Source organism: Podarcis tiliguerta (genome assembly GCF_965153285.1).
Source record: "Podarcis tiliguerta genome assembly, chromosome: 10".
NCBI lineage: Eukaryota > Metazoa > Chordata > Lepidosauria > Squamata > Lacertidae > Podarcis > Podarcis tiliguerta.
The window spans coordinates 7,806,592-7,815,674 of NC_139543.1; the positions used below are offsets into that span (position 1 = coordinate 7,806,592).

General features: G+C 45.4%; 1 protein-coding gene across 4 annotated transcripts in view; it reads right to left on the reverse strand.

The window, feature by feature from the left end:
• Window positions 1-2,949, reverse strand: part of SRPK2 (SRSF protein kinase 2) — an 89,113-nt gene extending 86,164 nt beyond the window's left edge. For 3 of the 4 annotated variants that reach the window (XM_083399620.1, XM_083399621.1, XM_083399617.1), the window contains exons 1-2: window positions 2,667-2,833; window positions 2,410-2,503 (exon numbers count right to left, since the gene is read on the reverse strand). The gene's annotated coding sequence lies outside the window, so the exon portion shown is untranslated. Of the gene's footprint in view, window positions 1-2,409; window positions 2,507-2,666 lie in introns of all 4 variants that reach the window. The other variant, XM_083399618.1, reaches the window with a different exon arrangement.
• Window positions 2,950-9,083: the final 6,134 nt, after the last annotated feature.

Below are 9,083 nucleotides of genomic sequence, written 5' to 3' on the forward strand. Positions count from 1 at the left end.
TCTCAATTCAGATTGAAGCTGAGGGGGAAGCATAAGAATGCCATATTTCATAAGAAACAAATAGAAATGATACAGGATAGATATGGATTGTGCCTAATGTGTATACACCACTCCCCCAACCAGAGATAGAAGTACACTATGTACATATTAACTGGGTGTACAAAGCTTAAAAGAATAAAATTAAACATAAGCGCAAGCCATCCAAAAAGTCAAAACATTAAAAATCAAGACATAAAACAGCAGCTAAAATTGGAACAGTACAGCTGGCAGATTAACCTGGTTAGACTAGATGACCTTTGGAGTCCCTTCCAACTCTACGATTCTAACCTTAGGCCATAGGCTTGTCTGTATAAAAATGACCTTGCTCGGTTGGGAATCAACAAAAGAGAGAGAGCTTAAAGAACCTATTGAAAGAAGAAAGTTTAAAATATCAGGTGCAGCCACTGAAAAGGCCCTTTCATGTTTTTGGCAGGTCAGAGAAAGGCCTATATGGAAGATTTCGAAGTTCTGGTAGTCTGGATAAACTTCAATTTGTTTGCTCTCATCCAGTCCATTACCAGCTCCAGGCACACAATTACAACAATCTCCCTGGATTGAGATGCACAGGAGAGACAGAAGCTTCATGCAAATGTTGACTTGCCTGAAACAACAAGATGGGATACCAAGAGGCAACAGCCAGTATCAAAAAAGAAATTCTACCAGCACCATCAGGAAATAAACAAAAACTGCAGGAAAGGGGTGATGTTACTGAATGCTTCTCTAGACAAAAGAAAGATTGATCTCGAAAGCTATAATGTCAACGAGAAGACTAGGCTACACCACCTCTCCCTCTGTGGAGGAAAAGCAATCAGTAATTGAATCCCTTCAATAGTGTCTGAAGTTGTGCAGCCGGGATACAACTTGACAACTTCAGCAAGAACTAGGCCACAGCAATATGAAAAGTTATCCTATTAGTAAAATGAGTATCTTATTTGAATTATTTGACTGAAAGGTACATAGATAATGTAGCAATTAGTATATAAATACATACTACTGAAAATAACTATGAAACACCTCTATCCAAATACAAAAGATACAAAAATTAAAGCAGACTAAAAAAAATTGTCCAGTACAGCCAGCTGTGTGGTAAACATGCACTTGAAAAGGAGTTCCTAAACTGATTCCGAATGCTCCACAAGCTTAATTCTGCTTGAAGACAGCACATCTATTGCAATATATAAATTAATACTGATTTTAATTGTATTTTATTGCTTCTTCTGTGTCTTCTATTTTATTAAAATATTTATTCTATAGAATTCAAGTTGTAATGCAATAAATGCAATGCAATAAAATACATATACACTAAAAGCAGTAAAAACATAATTAAAAATTATACTGCATCTAACACAGCTCTCACAGTGGTCCATGGGGAAGAAGTTTTGGAACTACTAGATTGATGGCCCGATGGCTATAGAGCTAGACTTCAAAACTGGGAAGTCTCAAGCACAACAACAGATTGTTTTGGAAGGCTAGCCATTCTTGCTCCATCTTAGTTCACCACAAAAACAGTGACCTAATTCATAGAATTGTTTTCAGACTGAAATAAGGAAGTGCTGTAACCGGTCATCAGCCTTAGGGCTGGGTATAAGTATAGCATGATGTCCGGGGGTGGGGGGGGGGGTGTTATTGCTTTGTTTTTGTTTTATCATGCCTTTTGTTTTTTGTTTGTATGTATTTTGTTTTCCCATTTTGTACTTGAACCGCCCTAGGATTTCAGATGCAGGGTGGCATACGCATTAATCCTTAATGCATATATGCAATAACACCAGGCAGTGGCGTAGCGTGGGGGGTGCTGGGGGGGCCGGCCGCACTGGGCGCAACATCTGAGGGTTAGGGTTAGGGGGCGCAAATCCACGGGTTAGGGGGCGCAAATTACTTGCCTTGCCCCTGGTGCTGACAACCCACGCTACGCCACTGACACCAGGAAGGGCAGCATACGATTGCAAGGAGCAGCATGAGAAAAGCAGTTGTCCGAGGCAGGAAAGGAACATGTATGCACAATTTGCAAGAGCCAATATGTATGGAGGAGGGAGCTGTTCTGGAAATCCCAGCATCAAGTCGTCTAGCGAGCCTGACCCACAAACACAGAAAATCCTCCGTGCCCGTTGAGATCCGGCCGCCCGGACGAGAAACGGCTGCTGTGGCGAGAGGCGCAAACACGCAAAGACCCCCAACAGCGCCAGGAAAAGGAAAACGCGTGTCAACGAGGCGGCAGAAAATTAAAGTACGGGCTCCCAGCAGCAGCCGGCGCGACTTCACACCGCGAGGCGGGAGAAGAGTTTGCCCAGGACGGAGCTTCCCGGAGGAGGCGACGGGGCCGCGAAGCCGCGCAAAAGGCGCGCGCTCCCCCCTCAGGGAGAAGAAACTCACTTTTTGTGTGGCGCCGGCTGAGGAGGCGGCGGGTGCTTCTCTTTCCTGCCGGTCGGGTGCTTGGCGCGGCGCCTCCGGGCCTGCAGGGCCAGCACTGCTGGGCGAGAGAGAGAGAGAGGCCGGTGAGCGGAGAGGCGGCGGCGGCGGCGCCTCACGCTCCCCGTGAGGAGAAGGACGGGGAGACCCCGGCCACCCGCCCGCCCGCCCCGCCAACCCCGCGTCCTCTGGGGACGACGACGACCGCCCGCCCACGGTACCTCTCCGGGAGCTCATCGCCGAGGACACCGCCGTCGTCGTCGTGGGGCCGCCGCGCCCAGCGCCTCACGGCACATCGGCCCCGCTGCTGCTGCTGCTGCTCCTCGCCGGCCTCGACCGCGGGCGCCGGCTGAGGAGCAGGAGCTCCCGGACTCGGCGCGCATGCGCAGTTGGGCGAGCGGGAGGCGGCGCTGGAGCCGGAGGGGGATGGTCGCTAGGCAACCGGAGGGAGGCCTAGAGAGGGCGGCAGGTGCCTGACAGGGAACCCCGAGGTTTCCTTCCCACCCCTGTCCCGCCTTGCAAAGGCGTTGGCGGCCGCTGCTGGCTTATTATTAAACCAGCGCTGCTTCTGTCGCTGGTGTGCCTGAACACGTGGGCTGAGTGGCAGAAATGAGCAAAAGTTGGCAGCCCTCCTTTCTTGAAAGCAGTCTTAAGGTATTCATATATGGTGGGAATGTAAAAAAGTGAAGGGGTTCTGGGAGACGCTATATAATGAGTTAAAAAAGATGTTAAAATATAGTTTTGTAAAAAAACCAAAAACTTTCCTTCTAGGAATAACGAGAAATGAAATTAACAAAAAGGACTGTAAACTCTTTCAGTACGCGATAACAGCAGCGAGAATATTAATAGCCCAAAAATGGAAGCAGGAAGAACTACCGACTTTGGAGGAATGGAGAATGAAGCTAACGGATTATGCAGAACTGGATAAGTTAACTGGGAAAATTAGATATCAACGAGATCACAAGTTCATTGAGGACTGGAAAAAAATTTCGGAGTATTTGAAGAGTGTATGTGATGAGCAAACAACGCTAGTGGGTTTTGAAGAAGCTTTGTGAAAAAATAAGGAATATTGCAAAAATGCAAATAAGACTATTAAGATTTTTTTTTTTAAAAAAAAGGTGATACTAAATTTGAGGAATGCGTGGACAAAATTTTAAATACGGATGATTGCCTGAACACGTGGGCTGAGTGGCAGAAATGAGCAAAAGTTGGCAGCCCTCCTTTTCTTGAAAGCAGTTGCTTAAAAACATATGCGCATGGTTTCGTTTCGTTTGCCGCCTTTCCACAGTTCAGGGGATGCTCGAGGCGGCTCACAATGGAAGGAAAGTAACGTGACAACATCACGGACTCGTGAAGTTGGGAAAGGACCACGAGAGTCATCTCTAGTCGACCCCGTAAATGCAGGAATCTTTTTGCCCAAGGCGGGGCTCGAACCCACAACCCTGAGATTAGGAGTCTTCTGATCTACTGACTGAACAGTAAAAAAACATTTTAAAGAACACAACCAAACAGAAGAAGTTCCACACACAGTGGTACCTCGGTTTACAGACGCTTCAGGTTACAGACTCCGCTAACCCAGAAATAGTGCTTCAGGTTAAGAACTTTGCTTCAGGATGAGAACAGAAATCGTGCTCCGGCAGCGCGGCGGCAGCGGGAGGCCCCATTAGCTAAAGTGGTGCTTCAGGTTAAGAACAGTTTCAGGTTAAGAACGGACCTCCAGAATGAATTAACCCGAGGTACCACTGTATATCGCAACATGATCAAAAATGCAAAAAGCCAACAGCAACGAACAACAGCCTAAAAGCTCAAATAACACCCCAGCCCATTGCTGAAGTCAGTCAGGGTCCTGCCTTCCCATGTCAGGTATAAAACAGCCCTGCAAAACAGGAAGTAGGTCTTCCATTTACTGTAATTATAACACTGCTTTCGCATATGCAGAGTTATCATTAGTTTGCAGGTGGATTATGTTTGGCTTTACAGAAGGTTCATAGTTCAGTGGGCAGAGCATATGCCTTGCATGCAGGAGGTCTCAGCTTCATTTCCTGTGATCCTTGGTTTCATTACCTTCAGTTGTAAAGAGATCTCAGGTAGCAGGATTGAGATGATCTCTGCTTAGACTCCCTTACCAATAGACAAAATAGTCAGCACTGAGGCAGACAAGAGCATGGTCTGACATAAGGCAGCTTCCTGTGGTAGTAGATTAACTCTGGGGCACCGTGCCATAACCATTCATGTGGCAATTTCTCCTAGTTATGAAAAGCATGGAACAGCTGCATACATTTTGCACACCATCGCAATACCTAATGTCACTGAGTTTCCTGTGGCTTGTAAACAGTAAAATCCAGTGTGTACAGACACCCTAGATAAAGATCTCTTGCCTTGGTGAAGGAGTCACTGCCACAACATATTTTGTGCCAGGACAAAATCCAAATGGTGCCTATCATAGTGGTAGAAAATGATAATAGAGTAAAATACGTCCCGTATTTTTCGCTGCATAAGACGCACCTGCCCATAAGACGCACCTAGTTTTTAGAGGAGGAAAACAAGAAAAAAAATATTCTGAACGAAACAGTGGATGTATGATTTTTGTGGTTCATGCTGTGGCCACAGACATGTGATTTGACGGTGAGTTTGGGGTAGCCCAATGCAAAAATCCTGAGGATCCATGTGGATCCATGCTTTGTAGCCATGTTTTTGCGCCATTGCGGCCCGGCCTCACGCAACAGTGGGTGCGTGATTTTTTTGGTGCAGGCTGTAGCCATGGACATGCTATGTGATCTGATGGTGAAATTGGGGTGACGCAATGCAAAAATCCTGAGGATCCATGGGCTTTTACCTCCCCCCTCCCAAGCAGCCTTCTTTATCTCTAGCGTCCCTTATCTCCCTCCCCGATCGCTTGCCAATCAGCTGCTCAGCAGCTTAGTTTCAACACCCCCTTCCCTCTTTCTAAAAAAAAATGCACGACCTGCTTTTTGCCCCTGGGCAATTCAGCTCCAGGGACCACGCATTCGCTCCATAAGACGCACAGATATTTCCCCTTACTTTTTTGGAAGAAAAAAGTGTGTCTTATGGAGCAAAAAATACAGTAATAACATAGGAGTCTGCTGGATCAGGTCAATGGCCCATTTAGTCCGGCAACCTTTTCTCAAAGTGGTCAACCAGATACCCACAAGCAGAATGTGAGCACAACCGCAATCTGCCCAACTGGTATTCAGAGGTCTGCTGCCACTAATAGTGGATGTGGATGGAACATTACCATAATTTGCTGCAATTTAATTGTACCCCAAAACATACTACCTGAGGAATGCCACCCTGCCTGATGGCAGTAGGGCCCCAGTCTCAGCTGTCGCCTGCATGAGGGTCAAAATAGTTAAGATGCCAGAAGATCCATGAGTGGGAATACAGGTACTTCAAGATTGTTACTATTTTCAGGTGGTATTCCATTATAGGCTGGCAAAGTAAGTTTGCTCATATACAGTTGATTGGCAGGTCTTGTGCAATGACGGGGAAATGCACTGTAAAGTGAGAAATAACATTTGCTTTGATGCCACATCATCCAACCTCCCTACAAACAAACCAGGGTGATTATTCAATAAAGAGATCACCTGGAAGTGGCCTGGGTCTCTTTGTGAGTTTTGTCAAAGGTACAACAGCAGGTGCAGATGTCTTGATTTGGTTTTGGACCACAGTACTAAGGTTAGGAATCACCAATGCCATTTCCCCAAAATAAATTGCCTCCTAAAGCTGCTGTTTGCCCCATGAGGGGAAGTTACATGTGAGGAAAGGGTTGGCTTCTCTCCCTAATTATGTGTGGTCTGATCTGAATTGCCATTCCAACTCCCCACCCCCATGTGCCCTGTTAGCTTTGGGAAAACCCACAGGAGATCAAGTCACCCATTTCCCATAATCTAGTCTAGTTTGGACATCAATATACAACATTGGCCCAAGGCTTAATTGGAATGACCGAAGAGCTCCATAAGTTGTTTTTACATCCTACATCCTTCTAAGACAGCTGAAAATTGAATTTTGAAAACACAAGAAGCAATTTTAATGTTCTAAGGCAGGGGTCTGCAACCCGCGGCTCTGGAGCTGCATGTGGCTCTTTTACACCTTTGCCGCGGCTCCAGGGCGGATACTAGCGAGGGGAGGAGGCTCATTGTGCGCCCCGACACTCCCCACTGTGGCGGGCGCTGTACTGGCTGTGATGTCGCATGGGGGCAGTGTGTGCGTTAGCCACACACCGTCCCGACGTCACCTTCCTGCCCGCCCGCCCGCTACATTGTAAGGGGCATGTACGCTGGTCACTGCATTGAAAGGGGGCATGTACGCTGGTCACTGTTTTGAAGGGGAGTGAAGAACACACACACAAAAAAGGTAACTTGTTAATTTAATGTTTATTTCTATGAGGAGGAGTAATTCTGAGGGGTCAAACAAAGAAATAATTAAAAAAAGTGACAAAAAAGTTATTTTTATAATGACGAGTTTTGTGGCTCCCGGGTTTTTTTTCTTCGGAAACGGGTCCAAGTGGCTCTTTTTGTCTTAAAGGTTGCAGACCCCTGTTCTAAGGAGTGGACTTTGCATGGTGGAAGAGGAGGGGTCCTGGTAGCCCCACGTTTCTCTCTCAGTCTTCACCTCTCTCAGGGCTCGTGATGGCCCACCTACAAAGGAAGGCTGGCACCACTGCAAGGATAAAAGGAAGAAGCGCTGTAGAGTTTAGGGAGGGTCTGTCAACTCATCACAACCATGAAAAGGGCAAGAGCTGTCCAACCCACCTTTGCAGTTTTGAAGAGGAGGACCTAAAAAATGTGGGAAAGGCATTCTGTTTGAAGTCCAGATGGAAAAGGGGACACTTTTGTCCCAAAAAGGAACAATCCCATTTTTCTAGGGACAAGTGGCAACCCTATTGGTATCCCAAAATAGCTACTAATACAGTGTGATCATACCTTGCATTTATGCAGCACATGTAAAGTGTTCAACATGCTTAGGATGCATTATTTTGGTTCTTACAACAAACATATAATAAATTGTCCCCATATGCGGAGTGAGGACTCAGGAGCTGAAACACTTGTGATTTGCCTGGGGTCATCCGGTGAGCTAATAGTGGAGGTGAGGTTTGAATCTGAACTAAACACTTTTAGTTACTTTGGTGTCATATAATACAAGCCACATTAGCACATATTTAACTGAACTGTAATACATAGCTATGGTCTGCCATAGTGATTAAAACAGGACACATCAAAAGGCCACATTAAATATATAAGCAGCCTGGCCACAGCTGCCAGAACAACCAAGTTATCCTAAATGCACTATCACAGGAGCAGTCCAATTAAGAACACATTTTTCTTTATTCTTAAAGGATCTAAATTGTCTTAAGACTGTCCTAGATTCTCTCCAACTTTAAAGTTGTACTATTTCAAACTAGTGCTACCAAAAAACCCCCACATGATAATTAACCTAGTTTTTAGGTTATGGGTCAGCACTTTTTTCTAGATCCATGAAGGCTAGAAACTAAAGCATAATCCTCAAACTAAGTAACTCAGGCTTGCCCCATTAAATTCAACATTCAGTAGATCCTTCCTGGATTTGTGAATTGATAACTGCGGTCCAACATTTAAAATTTAAAGCATCATGATGAATAAGATTGCTCCTCCCACACACTGCTTTCCTTCATTTACAATAATGACCCTGTTTACTCTGTAAGAACCTGAAGACACTGCATATTTAAAGCAGTTTAATCACTATTATATGTGAGGCCCTGGGATGTCTAACAGATGTTTAACATCTACAAAACTATAGTGTCCTAAGTTTCTTAGGGACAACCACAACTGTTAAATTGATTTGCAATCTGCTTGTAATGCCAACTAGTGTGTCCTTGCTTTCCACTGTTTTTTACTGTCACGGTTTACTGCATTGTGTGGCTGAAACACTATAAATATCAACATCTACTCCTTGTCTTCAGTAAAGTGCACAGGATTTTTGAGGAGTTACAACATAACGGGCCAACATCCAACATGTTTAAAGCCTATCAAAAGTAATACAGTGATACCTCGGGTTTAGAACTTAATTCGTTCCGGAGGTCCGTTCTTAACCTGAAACTGTTCTCAACCTGAAGCACCACTTTAGCTAATGGGGCCTCCTGCTGCCGCTGCGCGATTTCTGTTCTCATCCTGAAGCAAAGTTCTCAACCCGAGGTACAATTTCTGGGTTAGCGGAGTCTGTAACCTGAAGCGTCTGTAACCTGAAGCATCTGTAACCCGAGGTACCACTATAGTCTCAAGTGTGCTTAACTTGACTTTGGTGACTAGAGAATACTTTGCCCATGGAAAATGCTGCCCAAATGCATTTTCAACTGTTGCCTGGCCTGACCAAAACTTTGTTGATGCCAGTCCTGATCCAAAGAGTCACATGATGTGCTCCATGTATCCTGCCTTTAGGAAACTGTTTTTGAGCCCCAGGAGACTTTCAGAAGGGGTTGTGGATAAAAGCAAAGAGAAACTCTGTGCAAGTTCCTGGGCAAACATAAACAAACTGCTTGGATCTTGACCACTGAAATATACTCAGAGTCGCAAAGTGATTTCATGCTCTGTATTCAGCTCATAGTGGTGAGGAGGAATGAATGAAAGTCCCCTCAAAGTATC